This window comes from Rattus norvegicus, chromosome 2 (genome assembly GCF_036323735.1).
Source record: "Rattus norvegicus strain BN/NHsdMcwi chromosome 2, GRCr8, whole genome shotgun sequence".
NCBI classification, from domain to species: Eukaryota; Metazoa; Chordata; class Mammalia; order Rodentia; family Muridae; genus Rattus; species Rattus norvegicus.
In genome coordinates, this window is record NC_086020.1 from 15,728,490 (window position 1) to 15,751,239 (window position 22,750).

At 37.4% G+C, this 22,750-nt stretch overlaps 1 protein-coding gene across 18 annotated transcripts in view; it reads left to right on the top strand.

Annotated features, from left to right (window-relative positions):
• Mef2c (myocyte enhancer factor 2C) overlaps window positions 1-22,750 on the top strand; it is a 162,908-nt gene that overhangs the window by 19,758 nt on the left and 120,400 nt on the right. For 2 of the 18 annotated variants that reach the window (XM_039103397.2, XM_039103395.2), the window contains exon 1: window positions 259-787. The exons of 7 other annotated variants lie outside the window; for them this stretch is intronic. The gene's annotated coding sequence lies outside the window, so the exon portion shown is untranslated. 18 annotated transcript variants of the gene reach the window in all.

Below are 22,750 nucleotides of genomic sequence, written 5' to 3' on the forward strand. Positions count from 1 at the left end.
AGAGTGAAACTGATGATTTCCCCAGCTCGAGAGGAGAGTCAACGGTTTGGGCTGGTAGGGATAGAAAAACGGAAAGGAAAAGGCAGCGCCAGGAAAAGGCAAGAATAAAATGAATTGGGGGACGGGGGGAGCACTGGCGCGTACGTGCTGCTTAGAACCCCCGTGTGCTCAGTCTTGCTTGCCGCCCCCGCGTCCCCTCCCAGTATCCTTACATTCCCCCCCACCCCCCCCACCCCCCCCCCCCGCTCTTTCACAGGACGTATCTAAGGCTGGGAGCTGCTCTCCTTTTCCCATTCGTCTCCTGTCACTTCCTTCCTGGACGCAGTTTTCTGGACAAGTCTGGCTACTTTTAATCCCACCGGCCACAGAGAGCCACTTTCTCCTCCTCTTCCACCTCCTCCTTCTCTTCCTCCACCTTCCTCCTCCTCCTCTTTCTCCTCCTCTTCCAGCGGCTTCGGTGCGCGCGCGAATGCGCAATCCCGCGCGCGCCCTCCCCTTCCCCCCCCCTCGAGTGCGCACACACGCACACTTCGTCTCCAGCTCTCAGCTCACTCGCCTCGCAGTCACAGACACTTGAGCACACGCGTACACCCAGACATCTTCGGGCTGCTATTGGATTGACTTTGAAGGTTCTGTGTGGGTCGCCGTGCCTGCAGCTTTGAATCAGGTGGAGAAGTACTTCAAGGCTGGACGAAGTAAAGATTATTGTTATTTTTTTTTCTTTCTCTTCCTCTCTTTTAAGAAAGGAAAATATTCCAAGGACTAATCTGGTCGGGTCTTCCTTCATGTAAGTACCTCTGACATTTCACCAAAAGAATAGAAATAGTCTGTGTATTGTCTCTGAAATCTGCACGGATCTCTTCCAGACACCGGGTCTATCCAACTCCTTTCTGGAAGGCTTAAGTTAAGGCTTGTTGTGCATTCTTTTCTTTAGATTCTACGATTTCCTTGTGTGTGGCTGAAAGTAACTTTTTAGATGGTAGCATCGGTTTGCCATCTGCTATTGAAATCACATCTGACTGTTCCTGTCACATCAGTTTGTTTAAAGTTTCAAGAAGTTAGTTCACGTCATTAGCGTGTTCAGTAGGGTGGAGAATGTGGATCTTGGTGGATTTTACTATTTCACAGACTGTTCTGTGACCTTGAAGTAGCTGTCTTAAAATTTAGCTGTTAGTTCACTATGGAAAGATGTTCCTATGAGTTGCCCCCAAAGACTGATTTGCCCTGGGTTTAGATTCTGAACCACTAGTCCTTGGAATGACTTTAAGCTACAGCAGGGCTGCCTGCCAGAGTCCACCTTTTGTGCATCCTCTTCTTTCACCAAAGTGCATGCTTGTGAGAGTTTAATTGGTGGGGACCAGAAGCAGTTGCCCTGGCCATGGGAGCCCGTGCACTGCACAGTTCATGTTTGTATTCCAGCATGTGCATTGTTGTTTAGATCAAGGGAAATATTAAGCCACTTAAAAACAAACAAGGCTAAGTCACTTAGCCCGCCTTCTGTTTGGACTTTGGATGAAAGTTACGAAACTAAGTGACAAAGTTGGCCATAAAGAAAGTCTATAGAGATGGGACACATTTCTTATTGTATTATTGCGTATTATGCAAGTGCTTGAGTGCAACGCTAATGTGATTTCCTTTCCAGAACAAGGCTACCAATTCTTAAGGAAAATGTTCTATCTGAGCCATTTTGAACTGTTCTAGATGCTATAGTTATGAACCTTTTCCCTCACATTTTTGAAATGGATGTCTTCTGTATGAAATACTTGGTATGTAAATGCTGACAGTGTATGTAGAATCAGGCTCTTTGCCAATTCTTTAACTGGTCCTCGGAGGAGAATTGCTTTGACACAAAGTGCATTTTACTATTGTTAATGTGATAGTAACTCTAACGGTAACTGCCTTATGAAATCTGTAGTGACTGTATGTGTTCTCTAAGTGCTGTAAAGAAAACTCTAGTTGCCTTTCCACGCCTTTCCAGAAGAGTGACCCAGCTCCCTTCCACTGGCACCTTGCAATGGAATTGTGTTGCAGAGTAAAAATGTTTGTGTGGTGCATAATAATCCCCCTCCCCTAGAGACTTACTAGGTAGGACATCAAATGTGACCACCTGTGAGCCGCACTTAACCTTGCAGCCATACCGACTTTAGCTTTAAGTGGATCAGCAATTTTCAATCTATAGCTAAAAAATCTCATTTAATTTTAAAAATAACGTCAGTTTGCCCAGTCTTAAAAGTAATTCAGTATTTATGAGGATGGCACAAATGATATGTTTGTGTAGCTGTTGATTCAGTTACAAAAATGCAGGCAGTAAACCACATTGTCATCTACTACAAGCATAATATTAATTACTGAGTTTGAAAGTAGTCCTAAAGCAAGTGCGTGGTCGGTAAGATGAGTTGTCCCTATGTCCCATCTCAAATGGGGAAAAAAAATTCCTTCAATCTATGAGTTTTTCTACTATTTGAAGGATTTAATCCTGTATCAAATTCCAATCTTTATTCTGAAAGTATTCACTGAAGCATATTCAATATAATAATTTTTGTTTAAAATGTGGTACCCTAGGCAAGTTAAAGGGCCAATCGCTGGCAGTTATCTCTTTCCTTCGAGTCATGCTGAACTCCGTTCTCTTTAAAATGCTGTTCCTATGACTATGGTTCCCACAGTTTGGGGATATGCTGTATAGCTCTCACTCCTCATCAGAAGCAGTATTCTACCTCATTCATCCCGTACGCTCTTGGCATCTTAGTTGCTGTGCATGAGAATGCATTGAAGGGTAATGTTAAGGTGTGCTATTAATTTAATATAATGCTTTTGATATTGGTGGAAGTTAGCAAATGACCTTGTCATTCTAAGTAACTTTCCACCTTTTCAAAGCTAGTCATATTTTTAAAGCATGTATGAAATCATGGGCATTAACTTTCCCCGGGCAGAGATACAAATTACTACAGGAAACTTCAATAACAAAGAGTAGCTATAACTTGCCTTATTTCTTGCTCTATAAGCAGGTTAATTTTGTAGAATTTTAGAAAATTAACTGATTCTAATAAAAAAGTAACTATCTAATGATTCCTGAAAATTGAATCCTTTAAGAGAACAACATATTCTATAGTTTTCAAATAATTTTAGTTTTTCTCTGGCCTTCACCTTACTCAGTGACTAAGTGACAATTATTTATTGTATTTAAATGTCTTTAATAGAGAACTATGCTAAATAACACTTTGGTAAATGTAAGCATTGTCTTTTAAAACTTTCTTCTGATTATTATAGTATATTTTGTGGGTTTTATTTCCCAACTCTTTGTGCAATTTATTTGAGTCTATGAAATCTCAGAAAGAGACAAAAAATCTTTACAGTAATAACTGTACTATATAACAAAAAAATAGTTATTAAACAGAGAGCCAAGGTTTTCAGGACATGATTCAAAGCAACATGGAGAAATTTAGTGTATAATTAAAGGTCACAAACTTACAACATGGACTGCAGAAGGATTGCTAATTATTTTTTTAACTTTTTTAAATAACAGCTTTTAGAGTAATGCCTCCCAAATGACTATCTAAACTTATAAAGCACGCATATTCCTTTTACCCATATATAGTGATGGTTTAGACCAAAGGAAAGGCTTTATCTTCGATGCTCAGTCTGTAGCACATGGGGAAGGAGAGCTGACTGGGATACCATTCTCAGCCCTGTGCCTTAATTCACGAACTCATGGTTGCTCCTGCGTTCAGTAAAGCTTGGCTCTTCACTGGGATTTGTCACCTTTAAGAAATCAAACCAGATTACGGAGGCAAGTCACAAAACTGAAGCAACAGTGCTCTGTCCACCTTACAAAAGGCAGATTACACAGTTCACGTGTTATTCTGATAGGCTAAAGATAAAAGCTGGTTACTGAGGAACGGCAAGACGCTCTGATTCAAAGTGATTGCTAGATAAGTGTGCCACAACCCTGTTGCTTCATCATTATAGAGAGCCATTCAAACTGGAGGAAACTCCGTTCTTTCAATTAATAGGCACTCAGTAGTGCCTTTTCATGGCTTAAATTTTAAGTTTCATCAACTCTCTATGGACAGATATCAACTTGTCTGTTTGTGTGAAGTGTTTACCATAAAGCTTAAAGGCATTAGGCTTTTTCACAAGTATTGTGTACGATGCAGAGTAGAATTTGCCAAAATTACTATATCGCCATAGTATTGAAAATTTGAACAAGAAAACACATAATTGACAATATTCTGCATGTTGTTCTGTTACCACATATATTCTTCATCAAGATGAGTAGCTACATTGCAATGATTCAATACATTGAAAACATATCATGATAGGTGTTACTGGTGAATAATATATATCTCTATTTTATGAATGTTATATAAACTTCATTCTTTATGAAAAATGCAGAGAATAGTTTTTGTTAGAGAATAGTTTTGTTTTACCTGTAGCATTTTAAAAACTCAAACTTCCTACCCGTCCAACACCGCAGTAATTTCTTGCTTCTTTTAAAATTGAAGTCCTTTTTTACCCTACTGTGCCTCCTAGTGTCTCCCACAATAAAGCACTAATGAGTCATCCATAAATGTAAACATTGCACTTTCATTGCCTACATCTTCTGTGATACATAAAATTAATATTTATGTGTTTAATTTTCTGTGCGTTACTATAATAAGGTAGGAGGATACTTTAGTGAATGAGATGTTTCATCTGTGGATTTATGACACGTGTAGGTTTACTTCGACTTTTAAGAGTATTCTGCTACATGCAGTAAGTGTAGAGCTCCAGTTGAAATTCATGCACTCCTTCCCTGTATTCTCTATTATTGCAAATGAGAAAATAGCAGGTCTTCCATTTTGTAGACCTGGAAATGAGATAGTTGAGTTCATCACCGCATGGCAGATAAAAAGATGGTAAAAGAACCCATCGTTTCATTTAAGAAAACCCTCAAGAGATAACAACTTTTGTTAACTCTGCGTCTTCACACATGCAAATTTCTATGTGAATATCGCATTTGAAAAGTTAAAAAAAATAAGAGGAAGGAAAAGTGCACATGTTTCTCATAAAATAGCAAAAGAAAAGCTTGATTAGGGAGTACATGTCTCTCTGGTGTAGTGGAAAGAGGTTTACTAGAACGTAATTTCTCAGCAATCAGAGGGCACTATCATGAGGTACACACTAGTGGACATCAATTTTAGTGCAAGATTTCTATCCTTAGGCCCATAGTAGACACGCGTGACATGCTTGCACATCTGTGACTTCTAGCAACTCTAATTCTACCTAAGACAATTGCCATTTGAATTTATGATTTTTTCTTTAGTGCAGTTGTGAAAGGGGATATTCCCCCTAATAGTTCTAAATTCAAGTTCAAAAGCTTGTAACATCTCTGGGCCTCCCGGGCTGTCACAGTGCACATGTGCACACCACATTCTTGACTTTCACTAAGACAGTATTCTGAGTACCCAAGTGCATATGCTAGACCTGAGCTTAACTAGTTGTTGCACTTGCATGGGTGAGGAGCAGAGAGAGGAGGGTAGGAGGGGGGCGGAGAGAGAGAGAGAGACAGAGACAGAGAGAGAGAGAGAGACAGAGAGACAGAGACAGAGAGACAGAGACAGAGAGACAGAGACAGAGAGACGGAGACAGAGAGACGGAGAGAGAGGGGGAGAGACAGAAGGAGAGAGTCCTGACTAAAAAGTACACAGAATATTAGCACAATTTGTCTATTATTTTGTCCTAAGTTAGTCAGTGCTGCAGTACCATTACAATTCTTTGCCTGTTGGACAAATTTCAAAGAATGTAAGGGGTGTGTTTCTTTCGTTTAAGGAAGCAAACATCTAGGAAGGGGTGGGCCTTTCCCACAGGAGCCGCATTTCTTCCCCTGGAGAGTTGAAGCAAATCTGTAGTGTGGAAGGGACTGGCCCATGAGAAACAGAGTGATTTGTAATGATCTGTTCTAGTTAGGGAGCAAAGACAACCAGAAAGATTTTTTTTCCCCTGAAAAGCAGCTCCTTTCTGCCGCTTAATACTCAGTGCTAAAAAAAAGGACCATAAAACAAAACAGAGCAAAGAAACAAAGAAATTAACATTTTTAGTGTCTGAGCTCACAGCTATAAGGTACATTGAAATAATTTTGACATCTTCGCGTTGGATATAGTACTGAGGCATAGAAATCAAAGGCGCTTCAGACATACATTTTCCAGCCCCATTATGAGGCTGTGCAGGTAGCCCTAGGATCCTACTTCCTTGTCTGTTAAAAAATAATAATGTCTATGACAAAGAATACTACAGTAAAATATAAGTATATCAAAGGGACAATCTGACATAATATTATCTGTACTCTCTGGCTCTCACTGCACAAGGAGAAGGCATTTCCCTGCTAAGAAAGGAGTTTATGTTACCTGTTACATAAACCCACGGTTGGTTTCGATGGCAAAACAAGTGACATTTGCTTGCACTACAATGTATCTGCCATACATTCCTATTGCATCACAACACTCCGATCTCTGTTACTGGTTTTATTTTTAAAATATAATCAGTGTAAGCAAAATTCAGGGTACACATGAAAATCATTTTTCTGAGGGCCTTTTACAGGAAACCGGTGTCATGACAAGAGATAAAGGCAGTAAACTTGTTACAAAGGAAATCTGCAGGACTCGGTACTCTTTAATAACGGACACCTTTGAAAGACTTTATTAATTCTTAAAGCAGAACATTTGAAATGAATGAAGCAGTGGTGTTCAGCCTGCTTACTGAATGGCTATGCGATGATTTAAATAAAGTCCCCTCACCTTATGTGAGTGGCTGGAGGAAGCAAGCAGTCCCTAGTGGGAACCTGGTCTTTCCACACTGCATCCTGAGAGTCCCTTGGTTTGCTTCCTGCACTTTGGGATAGATAGATAGATACATATGGAGATGTGTATGGACGTTGTTTACAGATACTGTGTGTTTCTAGCCTGTTGAATTTATCTAGCCTGTGTTAGATACGGTTCTTTGTTAGAGGATGTAAACTGCTTAAAGGAAAAAAAAAACCAGAAACGGCACGCTCTTTAAAAATATATCTGTCACCTTTTCAGTAAGTTAAAATGCTATCAAGAGAGCACATCTGTCCCACAAATCCCAAATATTGGCATCTTTGGCTTAAATGGGCTCAGTTTTTATGAAATTAGGCAGTAGATTTGACAATATAAATATAAGGAAATCTGCCTAGTAGGGTAATAAAGTTGAATTTCATTTTCAGATGCTAATTCATTGTTGACCCTGCATAAGGTATATGACAAGCCATTCTGGAAAGTTGAATTTTTATGGAACTTGAAGGTTTGGGATCTCTTTATAGTAATTTTGAAGAAGTGGTTATTTAGCTGAAATATTCACCGGACCATTTTATTTTTAGAAATCATGGTCACACAAGGAAGGCTTTATAGGACTGACTACTTAATTGCAGTCAACGATCTCTTTAATGAATGAATGCACACAGGAGAACACATAGTTTAAGATTAGAATGGCCCTATATTTTTTTAAATTGCCACACTTTTTATATCAGAACAAAACATACGTGTCTAAGCAGATGTTTTAAGTTATATCTTTCATGTAGGTGAGTCTGTAAATGTACAATTTGACTTAAATGGCTTGGTGGGAAGGTGGTTTGGCGAATTTAAAAGGGAAGCTTTCAGTTACTGTAGTTTCAGCTCTTTCTTAAAAAGAGAAAAAATGCGGTAATTACACTCAGGATAAAGAAAGAGAAATAAACTCTTTTAATATTTTTTAACATCCTCACAGTTGCTGGGGTAGAGCTGATTTTTATGCTTGTGTATTCAGGGCAGGTACAGGCAGCCGGGCTACAAAAACTCAAACTTGCTGGCTGCCAAGCAGACACAGTGCAGAGCATCACATCATAAACTTCCTCCCCTGTCTCATAGTGATTTCAGCCCTAAGCAATGTCCTTCTCCTTCAGCGTAGGCTGAGCAGCAGAGGGCCTCCTTCCTGAGCAGAGGCTTTGGGGAAGGAAAGGCGCAACTTAGAAAACTCTGCCTCTTAAATCACTAAGGCACAAACTGCAAACTGGATTCAGTATGTTTCTTTTTTCTTCCTATAGAGCAGTTGAGAATAAAACAAACAATAGGTGTGAGTTATAAAGTTGGACTGCCCCCTCCCGCCTATGTAGTACATGAAGGCCTGACCTATGGGGCTTTGTGTTGTTGCACAAAGAAAAAATATAATGCTTTCTTTTCACTGAAACTTATGCATTATATTGACGATAGGCCGGATTGTTTTGCGATGCAAATTAACATCAAAGGTGGGCTTTTTTTTTCTGCCTATTATAGGAAATAGCTGCTCCATCACAACATGTGATGCTACTATGACTTTTTGTTGATTAAAAATTCACATATTTAATAATTATTAGGTCAAAATATAGAGTACAAAGAGAGAAAACATGTATAAGTAATGTTAAGTAAGTTGGTGTTTCAACATCTGCATTTTTATCCTTGCACTTAGAATCGCAGTCTGAAACAGCTACTTCTCTTGGGCACATAAAGTAACAAATGTTTAAAAGTAGCTTGTAATTGCTAGTTACACTTTGAACCTTTACCAATGGGCTTCTTTTCTTTAAATCCTATTAAAAATAATTTCTGGCTGGCAGGGCAGTGAGCACTCATTTGTGAGAGGTGGGGTCTGATTATTGCCAACACACCTTTCTAAAACTAGCCTTCACCTTTGGAAATGTATTAAATGGGACCCTTCAGGAGAAAGTGCTACTACATAATAAATATTTGTTCCACCTTTATTTTTAAACTAAATTATTGCTTTCACAATGTTCTACCAGAGTCTTAGTCAGTAACAAACTAAACCAATTATTAATTACCTAAATAACATTTACTAAGCACCGCAATAAGTAAATATAACTTTATGTTCCTTTAAAATAGATAATTGGATTATTTTTAATTTTATTTCAATGTCAGAGACAACTATTTATCTGTCAATACCAATACATACATTTTTGTAACACAGTATTAAAGCAGAAATGTAACATATCTTTTAGAAAATGAAAAGGGGATGTCATGAGACATCTGTGGGCCAGAGCCATCTAGCAAGAGAGAAAAAATATTGAACTTTGATGTATATGCTGTAAATATAAACAGGAATAAAATTTAGACATTCCATTATATATTGTGTGAAACATAGATTTTGCTTTAATTTAAAATGTAAAATGAGATTTCTTTGTTTTCTTGGGATAGTCCAAAATGGTAAGCGCCTAGACCACACTTCTGGTAGACATTGTTCAAACCACTGTCAAGGTTCATGTGTGAGGATTTTAAATAGATAATACACTATCCTGACAATTAAATAGTATACTAAATATTCTTCATTTTAAACTTGATTCTCCTGGGATTGCTCCTAGTAGGTAGTTTGCCCTGTCAAGCGCTTTAGACATTTTAAACTTCATTAACTAATAACTTCTTCGAGGTGTGTGATTTCCGTCCATGTGGGAGGAAACTTAGCGGGTTGTCAGTCTTTTAGTAAAAGTTTCTGTGATCAAGGATGGAGCTCTTCTCTCCCTGCTTTGCTAGCTGTGAATAAGTCAAACTATATGAATCCGGACCTCTTTCCGTCTGGATTACCTTTCCTAAGTGGAAGCAGCAAACGAGCAGTCTGAAAAAGTGTGTGTGCATGACTCCGCTCACTGGATTTATTGACAGCCATTTGAAGTTGGTTTAGGTTAGTGGTTAAGGGAACACTGTTGCCTACATCTTCCTTGCACATGTGTGTTTTTCTCCCTTTTCGCAAACTAAAAGCAACTTCCACGGTTACTTGAGTAGACTAGGAAGGGCCCGCCTGAGTTCCTCCGTCCCCAGCACTAGCTCCTTATGGCTTATTGGTCCAGATTGGCAATGTTGCTCTATCTGGATGAAGTAAGAGTTAGCACTCTTGGAGCCATCCTCCTCTGTTCTTTCATTCAATAACTCAAAAGAAACAGGCCTAAGGATTCTTGACTTCATCTTTTTCCCTTTTAAAAACATTTACTTCATACTCCCATCTGACCTTCCTTCATATATATATTTATGTATATATGTGTATATGTATATATATATGTGTATATGTGTGTGTGTGTGTAGAAAGATAGATAGATGATAGATAGATGATGGATAGATAGATAGATAGATAGATAGATAGATAGATAGATAGATAGACATAGATACAGATTGATTGATTGATATATTGGTATATAGGTATATATTAGTATAAGTGATTTGGTATTGTGAAAGCATGCACTTCTAATTTTCTTTGTCTGCACTTCAGTGACTTTAGAGCTGTTTCAAGTGTTAAGTTATTTGCTTACATGTGAGAGATCTATGTGGTTCAACATAAATTACTATCATGTCACCAAAGGGCTCCTAGCACTGATCTTGAAAGTATAGGGACAACAGATAGTGTCTTTGTAAGGAGCTGCTGAGACTTTAAACACAGTGGACAGCAGAGCCACGACAACAGGAACAGCTTCATGAGCTCTCAGAAGATGGTACATTTATGGAATAAGCTGAATGAAATTATGGCTTCTGTCCAACTCTATGCTGTATGTGATGCATAGTGCACATGTGTGTATGTATATGTCTGTGTGTTCACACATGTGCACACGTGTTTATGGAGTGGTGAGAGGAGATGAAAATATCAGAATACATGAAAGGGTGAGAATGGCATCTGAAAGAAGAGAAAATCATTTCAGCAAACACAAAGAGTTTAAAGGACCTATTGCCACATGCATTTGCTATGTCTTGATCATACATGCTAATGGTATTATATACACGGTGGGCCTATAAGCTGTGCAGCGTGATCATGGGGGAAACAAGTCCAACTGGGTTCCAAACCTAACCAGCAGTTTATTGACCGGTGGTCAAAGACAGGCTATCTAACCTCCAGAAAACCTCAGACCAGCATCTGTAAAATGGGGGTGATACGGTCCACTTACTCAAGTTTTTCTGAAGGTTAAGCACATAGAAAAGCATTATGCAGGCATCTGATGAATGTCTAGTAATTATTAAATTGCTGTAATACCACTCAATTTTAACAATTTGTTTGTGGCTAATGATGATCACTTAGCAGTGCTTGGATAAATAATTTTTTCTTTAATATATTTAGACCATTAAAATTGGTTCACCATCAGGTCAAATCTCAGATCTGGATGCTGTTAGGTCAATTTTAATGATTACTAAATACAATATATCTTTCTCCAAGAAAAGCAAAACCTTCATAGATCAGATGTTGCTTTCAGAATTAGAAATGGGGCCACAGAAATAAAAATAATTGCATCCTTGACTTTTAAAAGTCATTTACTGTAAGTTTTTACTTTAGATGGATTATTGTTTAACAAGAGTGATTTCATTGGGACTTCAGTTCTGGTAAAGAGAGAGATGCACGGAATTAGGAGGGCTTTGTGACAACAGGCTCTAAGAACTTTTAAAGTCTTTCGTTCATTTAAATCAGTACTCCCCTTTGAAAGCTCTATCAGCCCATCTTGTTTGCTTTTATTTCACAGTTTGGTTATAGGTGGTGATCGAATGACTTGTGAATAATGAGTGGCATTGTAGTCATCCGTGTGTTTGTGTACAGGCATGCTTACCTACAACAGCTATCTACGGAGCCTGCTGAATTAGCGTGCGAGGTGTTTAATCATAAAATAAAGTGCACTTTTCTTTAAAGAGTTAGAAAATAAGTAATACATGTTTACTATGCTTAGTTGAGTAATTATTAACTCTAACTATAGTTCGCCTACCTTGAGCGGTGAACAAATGGACTCAATTTAGGTTTTTTCATTCATGTGAGAAGAAATATAAATCATAGAAAATGCAGAATTTTACTTAGGACGTTAGCATTTGATATATAAAAGACACATTCAGGAAAATTTGATAAAACTTGGACTATTTCTGGTGCAAGAAACTAGTTTTGTTCTTTTTATTGTTTTTGTATCCACTTAATTTCTCAAAAAAAATCATATTTTGATAGTAGGTAATGTCGACAAAGCTTTCCCAGCGTATGCAACCTGGGGAGCTCTGTCTGCTTGAAATAGTTCTCCTGCTTTTGAATAAACCCTCTGGCATGCACCTTGCATTTCAGCTTTCTTTTCTAACCTTGTTTTAATGCCCAGATAAAAGAGTGCTCAGCGCAAGGAATACTTGCCGAGTTGACTTCCCTGTGGTAAAACAGCATGGACAGCTCCCAACACTGCAATCAGGGATGCTTCTAAAAGCTTTAATTTAAAAATAATAATAATAATAATAAGTCTGCATGAAGATGATGGAGCCCTCTAAGGCATATGGGCTTAGAGAATTATTCCCATCTGCAACCCCCTCCCCCTTCTCAGTAGCCCTTTCCAGGGTTATGATTACTGGAAAATGGCTGTTAATCACCAGGATTTTTTTTTTTGACTGCAGCTGCTTCAGTCAGACTCCTAATCTATTAAACAACTTTGTCTCCAGTTTAAAATTTGCATTGTATACTGTATAGAATAAATTTTCATTGTAATCAGAGCATCCAAAGGAACTTCCAGATATGATTTATAGCAACACATTTGTTCGTATGTATAGACCTCTCTTCCTATTGAGCCAACTGTCTGAACAATACTGTGGGTGATCAGCATAAAATGAAATATTACAGCATTATTGAACACAAGTGCCACTTACAATAGTCACATTAGCAGAGTTGGAATTGAGGCCTCCTTGGCACTTGGCAGAATAATACACAATTTGAAAACTTCACTCAGATATTTAAATTTTCACTTGAACCTGAAAGAATCTTTTGAAGTTTAGTGAGCTTGTACCAAACCACTAGGTGTCTTTGTCAACACTTGTGCTTATTACATTTGACATAATTTTAATAAATAATCCACTGTCAGAGTCAACATTTAGTGCTAAGAAAGGACACAACAGCACTGACTTACAAAAGATTCTTTTAAAACGCATTCTTACATGTAAAATTGACAGGCTACAAGAAGTGGTTGGACGATGTTCATCATGCTGGAAAGAATGTTTCAATTAAAGTTGAGCACTTTCTCTTCCAGCTCTTTTTTTTTCTCCATTTTTTATTTGCTGTGCCAAGGTATCCATGTGCGTTTTTCCACTGTCATCTGGCTCGTTCCCAGCAGATGCACACAATCTGTTCTGCTGTCACTGACAGGGTTCGGTTTATGAAAAGAATGTGTCAGAACATGCCACTGTAGTCACTTTTACAGGTTTTTACAGAGTAACTGAGAATATATGCATTGCCCTACTTTCTTCCTCCTCCTCCCTAAGATCTCCAAGAAACTTTTATACTAGACTAAAAGCTTGATTTTAGACATTCTTGACTAAATATTTACTTTTTATTAAAAATAAAATCTTAGAAGTTCAAAAATGTCTTTAGTGGTTAAATTTAAGAGCAGATTTTTATGAGAGTATTTTAAATAAACCAAAGATGGTTTTGATAAAATTATCAAATTCCTAAATATGATATTTCCTGCATAATTAAATACAAATCTACTCTCATACTAGACTTGAGCCTGCTATTCTACTAAGCCATAGCTTTGTTTAAATTATTCTCTGATAGAATAATAAAGAGATGGCCATAAATGCCAACTATTTAGTCTAATAGACATTATTATGTTAATGCCAAAGTAGTTAAACTATCAAATACATTCCCATGGTTCAGAGAGACAATCACCTTCCAAGGAACATTGAGCCATTCTCTTTTACATATGTCCACATTTTAAATATAATAAGTAATTTTTTTCCTGAGTGCATTTCCTGCTCATTAAGGTTTCTTTATCCTCATTGACTATTCTCAATAAAAATTTTAGGTTCATATTGTCTTCAGTGGAAATAATTTTTCTGCTTTTATATGAAGTAATAATAGATAGTGCATACCTCCCTAAATTAATAAACTTAATTATATAGCAGTATTTTAAGTTTTATGTATATATACGGCATGTATATTCATACATAAATAGTTACTGGACATATTCATATTTTCAGATTTTGTGGTATTAAGTATCTTTCATAATTAAAGTCTCAAACATTACTTGAATGCTAATTTTAAGTTATTAAAACTAATTTCTGACTTGGATAACAACTTAAATCTCAGGGAACTCAAATTTTCTTACTCAAAGTTTAAGGGTCCCATGACCTAAAATATAGATTCAAAACAGTATAAAGAAATGAAAATATAAGTGATTGTTGATAAAATACATATTTAGAAAACCTAGCTTTGGATTTCTTCAACAGGAAATTTTATGAAGTACATTTCAGGTGTCAGAAGTCCTTATATTAAAAAGTTGATACCATTCCATAGAAAACTCTTGCAGAATAAATTATAATGTTTTAAAACAGTTCTGCATATTTTAACAAGAAAATAACTTACAGTTGGAACTCATTGGCACTGCTATTACAGCATATAAATTAATTGCTAAATTATCTCTATAGAATTAAAGCAGACAACTGTTACGTTTTCTTAATTCTTAAAGTAAAAGGAATCCTAGTATTCTATATTTAAATGTTGATTTATGCATGCCTATCGGAGATTTTATGATGTTTTTGATGAGCGTAGCACACATATTTAAGGTGAACCGTAAAAGGCTGGGCACAGCAACACTTGTGTGCTATTCAGAGGTAAAGAATCAAGTTCAAGAACAGCCTGGGTTACATAGCAAGATTGCTGATGAAAGAAGGGAAAGGAGAGAAGAGGGGAGGGGAGGAAAGGAGAGGAGAGAGAGGAGAATAAAGAGCAATTAATTCTAGGCTTTATTCTTTTTATTTCCAACATTTTAATGTATTCATAATTTTACATGTCATATGATCTCACATTCTAATGTGTAGGTACTTGTATTTCTTGGGGTGGCCCTACCCTCCTGTCCTTTCTCTTTACTTGTCAGAAGTGCGTTGGAGAACTGTTGTCAGTTTGGGGTCAGACTTAGGCTAACCACCGCTGGTGTTGAGGAAGGGTTCATGTGGACACAGGGTAATTACAGTTGTTAATCTTGTATGAAAAACAAGATTTCAAGACAAAACTCCATGTGTGAATTTAGGCATCCTGAATTGTTAATCCTAAAATCTTCTATACATAACTCATAACATAGAAACAATCTTAAATGTCATTATAGAGAAAGAAGTTTACTCATTTTAGCAGGATTCACAAAGTTGAATATTCACAAATAGGTTTTGCCTAGTGAAACACTGGATTCTCCAAAAATAAATAAATAAATAAATAAATAAATAAATAAGCCTTTAAAAAATTAATGCCTTCCTTCTAAAGAAGTAAGCCGATTTTCAATCTAACTTGATTTTTCAAAAACTAAAGCAAGTATACTTTCCCATGTAAATTACTTTTGGGTTACTGAGATGAGCTTCAGAAATATTTCATCTTAAAAACACTTAGAGTTTTGTGAGTTTGTTTCAAATTCCAACAAGGACGGGTATTCAGCTGTTTAACAAGGGTGGGAAGATGGTCCTGCCAGCACATGTAAGGACACCTTTCTTTGTGGTTAGGATGTGATACTCTATTTGCATTTGCTTAGTCATGTGTCTTTTTAGAGCAAAGATAGATCATTTTGTAAAACTGTCCCCATAATATGTATTATTCATAGAATAAGAAAGCCTTCACTCTCTCGATGCACAAACACATCAAAGACTCTTGCTGTTGGAATAAAAGGCTGGACAGCAGTGACCAGAAAGAGCTCCCCTAAGCTTCCTTTACAGAATTCTAAGACGGTTGTATTCTTTTTCCACCTGCACTGACATATGCTGCCCAGTTGGTTTTCAGTACTTGTTGGCTTGGTTGTCTGAAGTAAGACTGATCTATAAATGTAATTGATACTTTCAACTCTGACTTAGGAATTCTGACTCTACTTTTTCCCTGTCACTAGCCAACGTCATCTAATAAGTCCTGTAACGTTCAGGCTGTGTCAGCAGTTGGCATTGTTAATTTACAGGAACCATAGATTGCAGTTGTTGTTGGTAGTAAATACGGTAGCTAATGGTTTTGGAGAACTTACTCTTAAGTACTGTGCTAAGATCTTAAAACTCTGTAAGTTCATTGCTCTATTTATTCTCCAAAACTTAATGCATTCTTCTATATTACTGCCTTTATCATATTATGGGTAAAGAAACTGATCCAAAACCTTTTAAAGTTATTTACCTAAGGTACCTAGGAAGGGCAGTATATAAATCTCCAACCATGGAGTCTCCTGAGCCCATTATCTTACATACTGAGCTAAGCAAGATCCTACATACATCATACCTGCTAGGTAGGAAAGAAGGATTCATCTATTACGTCTGATCTATTCATGGCTAGTTAAGAAAAACTATTCAGTAATTCCAGAAAAAAATCATGCCACATATGTTTGTGATCTTTCTAAACAGAAGAGAAACAAATATTTGTCTGACATAGAGTTCTATATTGATAAACTGAAGGAAGAACATTTTTACTGACCGTTTGACAGACCTCTTTTTACAAGCAGTATGTCATTACTGCTATGACATGTACTCTGCAGTTATTGGGTGAGCCTGACTGACGTGGAGACACACAGCTCTTCATCATTGTCTACCATTTCTACTTTGCTTTTCATCTCTTGAGCTGTTCCCTTCCTAAACGTCACTTGCAACAATTATTGTAATTTAATATTTTTTACTTATTGAAGGATTTGAGTTATTAGACAAAGTCTATACTGGATATTAAATAAATTTCAGGAATTAGTTAATTGAATCAATGTGGTGCAAATTCTGAGAAGTTCAAATTCAAATGCACGTTCTAAGTGTTTCTTTGTAGCTTAAAAAAACAAAAACAAAGACAAAAATCCCGAAACGAGTAGTAGATTTGAAACATAGTGACACCTCGGGAGTTTTTATATTTAAAATTAATATACATTGTTTATTCATCAAATGTGGCCATTAAGTTTTAAACGAAGTATTGCTGGGTGGAGTAAAGGAGCTTTGAAAGTAGAAATGTAGCATTCTTTTTCAACAATTTTTTACTGTTAGAAACAGTATGACCTTTTTTTTTCTCTAAGAAACAGTTTCTTTTATCACAAAAGTATTACCATAGTATAGACTAGAAGTGAGGACAGTCTGGTGAGGTCAAGTGGGACTCAGATATTTCTGAATTACCCAGCATATAAGCTTAAGACTTCAGAATTAATAGCTACAATATTTTTAATGTCATGGGTTGCCTGTTAGGTTTTCACAGCTCACATGAATACCTACATTTGCCTCTGCTTTTCTTCCTGTTTTGAAGAGAAAGAAGTGATAGTTTGTCTTACCAAGAAAACAGAGGGGGAAAAAGATCTAGATTCTCTATATTTTAAAAATGCTTTTATTATTAATGTCTTTTGAAAATGTGGGTGTTGCATGTTATCTGGGATCAATGTGCTACAGCACTAAGTAGCCCCCTCCATCACTCTGGTGCCTGCTGGCAGGGGGATTTGGTCTTCTCTGTGTCAGTCATTAGTAATGGTCAACACTCACTCTCACAACAAAACCACTAAGGCAAGTAGCTGCCTCTGTTTCCTAACATAATTCAGACTAAATGCTTTGACTTCCTCTTTTAGAATCTTCCAACTATAACACACACTCTTAAGATGCCATGGACCATTAAACTTATTTTTAGAATTTATTTTATTTCAAATATATGGGAAAGGGTAATTTATCATAAAGGATTTTATAATAATGAAAGCTTAAGGAGGCAGTCATACTTATTGGATAATTGTATAAAAGATAGTTACATTAAAGTTATTAGTAATAGTTTCAGAGTAAGACTGATAGGGGTTACTGCCTTTTAAGAGCTCTCCAAAAATTTAATCATCTGAAAACTAAAATCAACAAATGATTTCTCATAAACAGAGTCATTCAAAATCTGTGTGACAGAGTTGATCTTGGGTGCATGTTAAGAAAGAAGGGTAGAGCATTAAGTTGTCTTTGTATAATTAGTTGAGGCAATAAGGTCTCAATCCTGACTAGATGAGAAGCTTTTCAAAAACAAGATACCCAGATCCCACCTCCAGATTTGGATTAAGTTGAGCTGCCATCTGGGCACTGTGTTTTTTTTAAGCTGCTTGGGTGGTTTTTATGTAAAGACTGGATTAAGATTTCCTAGTTAAATGATAAATATGGAGTTTAAACTTAGGCATGCAACTCTCTCCATTCTGAAAGTTACAGAAACAAATAAACAGTATTTTGGGCTCTGTTCCTACATTGTATTCTCCAGCACTACTTACTCATGAACACCAACTATGAACTTTTTAGTGAGTCAGTGCTGACAGAAGACAGTGGAGAGTGACTTCTGGGCTCTAGAGGTACAGAGGTGAAAGGTGACAACTCCGGCCATGAGAAAATCAGTCTCATGAGCAAATTAAAATGCCAAGTGGAATTAGAAATCCCATACACTCAACCATGGACTACAGGTTATATCCAAAGTGAACTCAGAGCTTGTGTGATGCAGTGCTCAACTCTTTCTATATATAACCCTCTTTGGTAGAGGGCAGGACACATAACGTGGTTCTTAAATGACCAAGTCAAGTCCCAGTGTCAGCCAGGAAAAGAGAGTTTAGGCAGCCAGTGCTCCTGAGAAAGCAAAGGTTTTTATGACAGGCCATATTCTCAGTTATGCGTTTCCATTCTGAAAGAATGGCCTTTCAGAGCCTGCCCCACCTGGGGATCCAGCCTATATACATACAGCCACTAAAGCCAGACAATATTGCTGATGCCAAGAAGCGCATGCTGACAGGAGCCTGATATAGCTGTCTCCTGAGAGGCTCTGCCAGAGCATGACAAATACAGAGGTGGATGCTCACAGCCAACCATTGAACTGACAATGGGTTCCAATTGGAGGAGTTAGAGAAAGGTTTGAAGGAGCTGAAGAGGTTTGCAACCCCATAAGAACAACTAAACCAACCAACAGAGCTCCCAGGGACTAAACCACTACCCAAAGAATACACATGGACAGACCCATGGCTCCAGCTGCATATGTAGCAGAAGATGGCCTTGTTGGGCTCTAATATGAGGAGAAGACCTTGGTTCTGCCGAGGCTGGACACCCCGAGTGAGGGGGAATGTCAGGGTGGGGAGGCGGGTAAGAGTGGGTGTTTGGATGGAGGAACATCTCATAGAAGAAGGGGGAGGAAGATGGGATGGGGGAGTTGGACGGGAAACTGAGAAAGTGGGTAACATTTGAAATATAAATAAAAAATATCCAATTAAAAAACAAAAAGAAAAAACTGCTCGGGCCTTGCCTACGACTTTAGTTTCTCCTGAGTTTCAGGGAACTAAAGAGGCTGAGAAGATGGGCCGGAAGTAGGACAAGCATGGCTAATCCCTTTCTATTCTATGGTATGCCACAAAACCCTCCCTGTTGGGGATCTGGAGATAACTTGGAGGACTGGCTCCTGTCCTCCCACTCATGCCCTAGTTCCTAGACACAGCTGAAAGGAAGGGTGCCTGAGCCTGGTCCTCCTCTGCAATCCCCTGCTTTGTCAAAGGATATAGAGCAGCTTATGAACAAGAGAGAAAAGCACCAGCAGAGAGATGCCCCAAGAATCCCTCATACAAAGGAACTCAACTTTTATCTCATACAAAAAGTAATTTAAAAAAAAAACTTTTGCCAACATTTTCCTTTTTCCTTCTTGTTCTAAAAAAAAAAAGTAAAAAATAAAGTACTAAAAAGATATCTTATCTTCAGAAAAAGAATCTTGTATATGTTAAAGGAACCCTTAAAGATATGCTAGTAGGAGAGAATATGTCTTTTGATAACTAGTTCAATCTCTGACTTTTAGATATTTTTTAATTGTTTAGAGATTATAATATAATTATATAATTCCCTTTCCTTTTTTTTCCTCTAAAATCTCTCATGCAGTTCCTCTTTCTATCTTTCTAATTCATGGCTTCTTTTGTCTTCCCTTATCAACATATGCTATATTGTTATTAATATACTATACATTCCTAAATATGTAAATACATTGTGTTCACTCTACAAAATTGTGACTTATGTGTTCTCAGGGCTGTCCATATGATATCAAATAATTAATTGTTCTTTCTTGCTGAAAACCCCATCTCTTGCTCTCGGCATTCCTTAGTTACCTACAGTCTTTCGTCTGGGGTTAAGACCTCATGTGATTTCCCTCTCTGTGTTAGCTTGTCTATTGGTGCCAACATTGGTAGTGTGCTGTCTAGGCAGTGATGATGGACTTCTTAGTTAGGAATAAATCTTTAAGAGCAAATTATGGCCTTAGAAGATACGAAGAATAGTGGGAACTGGTCTTGCTTAGTACACATTAGAAATATAAATACAAAGTATATACACACATATACACACAAACATAATAATACTGCATATATAGAATGAGAAGACATGACAATAAAAATATATATGGGATAGGGGGGTTATGGATGGGAAACCGGGAAAGCGGATAACCGGGAAAGTATTTTATTCTTTTATAGAAAGCTTTACTATACAACAGACATGCTTAGAGTTAGGACAGTCAAGGCTTTCCATGAGATATTTACACGTTCATTGAGAATTGATGAGACTCTTCAGATGGACGCTCTCTTATCTCATGGAAAAGCTGAGTAAATTCCAGGTAAATCTGCTCACAAATGAAGAAACTAATAACTTTCTCAGTCCAAGTGAGATACTGAAAAAACATATGTGTCTTTAGGTGTTACCTTCCTGAGCAAGTTTAATACAAAATATTTCAGATCTAACTTCATGTTTGAATATCTCAGAATGCTTAAGAATGCTTACTGTTTCTATCAGTACCTAGAAACCAGCAATTACAATTCTGATCGATAAGACAGTGATTGATAAATCACTACTTTTAAAAATGACCAAAGAACTTAAAATACAAAGCCAGATTTAAGAGCTATTGTTAACGTAGCTTTCAAAAACACTAAAATGTTGAAGCAACTTTGAACAGTTAAGTGGTAATTGGGACAACAGTATTACTTCCCTCTAACTGCAGAATTGGAGGAAAATAAAATGACTTCTTAATTTATAACAGAATTATCTCTTCCTTAGACTCTTCCCTTTGCAAGTTTATGAGACCAGCTGCACCATTCTAGATTCTAAATTATTGGCATTTCTGAAGATGAAGTAACAGGGGAAGTGATGAACTTTATAAATAGACTGCCTAAAATATTTGCCATGAGGGGTCAAGATGTAGGCGAAGCTGGAAAGAGACTTTAGCTTGGGATTAGCCAGAGGCCAACAGTTGTTGAATTCCCTAAATTTCCTTAAGAAATAGACTAAGCATCCCTTTAAGAAAATGTTTTTTCTCTTCATTGTACAGTAAGTAAAACCCAGAAAGGGGGAGGGGATTTTAAAAGCTATTCTTTTTTAGCCAAAATTAGGTCATGCCAACCACAGCAAATTGGAAACTCTACTTAAATCTTAGACTTGTTGCTGTGGATCTTCTCGATGGCACGCACATGGTGAGACTGATGTCTCCAGATCGTGGGCTGCCGGTTCTGCTGAGCAGGCCTGTCCTGCTGTCTTAACCTGACTGTCCAGCCTAGCTGCACAGACATGACCAGAGGCTGTGTCCGGAAGGTATGCAGTAGACCACCACAGCATTTGAAAAATACAAATAAAACATCCTTATTTTGGCATTTTCTAAAAACAAAACAACAAAACGAATTTCATTCTGCTTTATGCTGCTAGAGTGACAAAATGTTAAGGGAACTAAGGGACAGGTAGTGCAGCACAGCGAATCACCGGCAATATTGCTCTGAAGGACAACTCTGGCAAAGTCTCATCTTATCCCCAAAGGAAAAGGAAATGGAAACACCATCGTAGTCCACTGAAGACAGTCAGCAAATTCACCATTCACCTAACAAGCACTCACGGCATGGGAATGCCGGATCCACCATAAAATGCAAGGTTTTGTCCTTTTTGCAAAAGGAACTGTTTCCCTCATTTCCTACCTACAGAACACAGCATTCCACTGGTATTTTTAGTCATCGTTATAATGTTGCTTTGGCCATAATTGAAAACTATATTTCCATTATATTCAAGGAACTCACAATTTTGTTCTACTTGCAGAAGATTTTTAACAAAATTCTAAGACCTATATATGGCTTACAAAACTATATCATAGCATTGCCTCACAGAATGTTTTTTGTTGTTATTGTTTTGGGGTTATTTTTTTTGGACTTATTCCGAAAGAAACAGATAGATACCTTTGCACCCGAAGGCCTTGTTTATAGATACCTACTAGCTAACATATATCTGTGGCATAACAGCCGAGAGTTTTCCTCTCTGAGGACAAATTTCCAACGTATATGATTGGTCAGGGAAGTTTCCATCACTGGCTTTTCATAGAATGAGGTATCCATAGTTATGTAGCCTTCCACCTGCTGTTCGGTGAGCTGAGGCATTGGGCAGGAGACTGAAAAAGTGAGCTCCAGCATGGCAGGAGAGAACACAGAAGTCACAGTTATTTAGACCAGGAGCTAAATGTGTAAACAACATTATCCCCTGGCCTCCTTATATGCCAGTTCTATATTCTTGATAATCAGAAATTAAAAGCCTAGTCTGTACTTGCGTGAAGATTTCTGGAAGCACTTCGCCCAGCGGTACACACTGAAGGCAGGTCTAAGTGGTACATGAGTATGTCTTGTGCTGTCGTTTCGGTGTCCCTAGTACAGTGCATGGACGGTATTGTGTCACTTTGTGCCCAGTAATACCAGCACAGCTAAAATGACAAATATATTGTGTCTAAAAGTGTGATACAATTAATGTAGGAATATTTTCCTTGG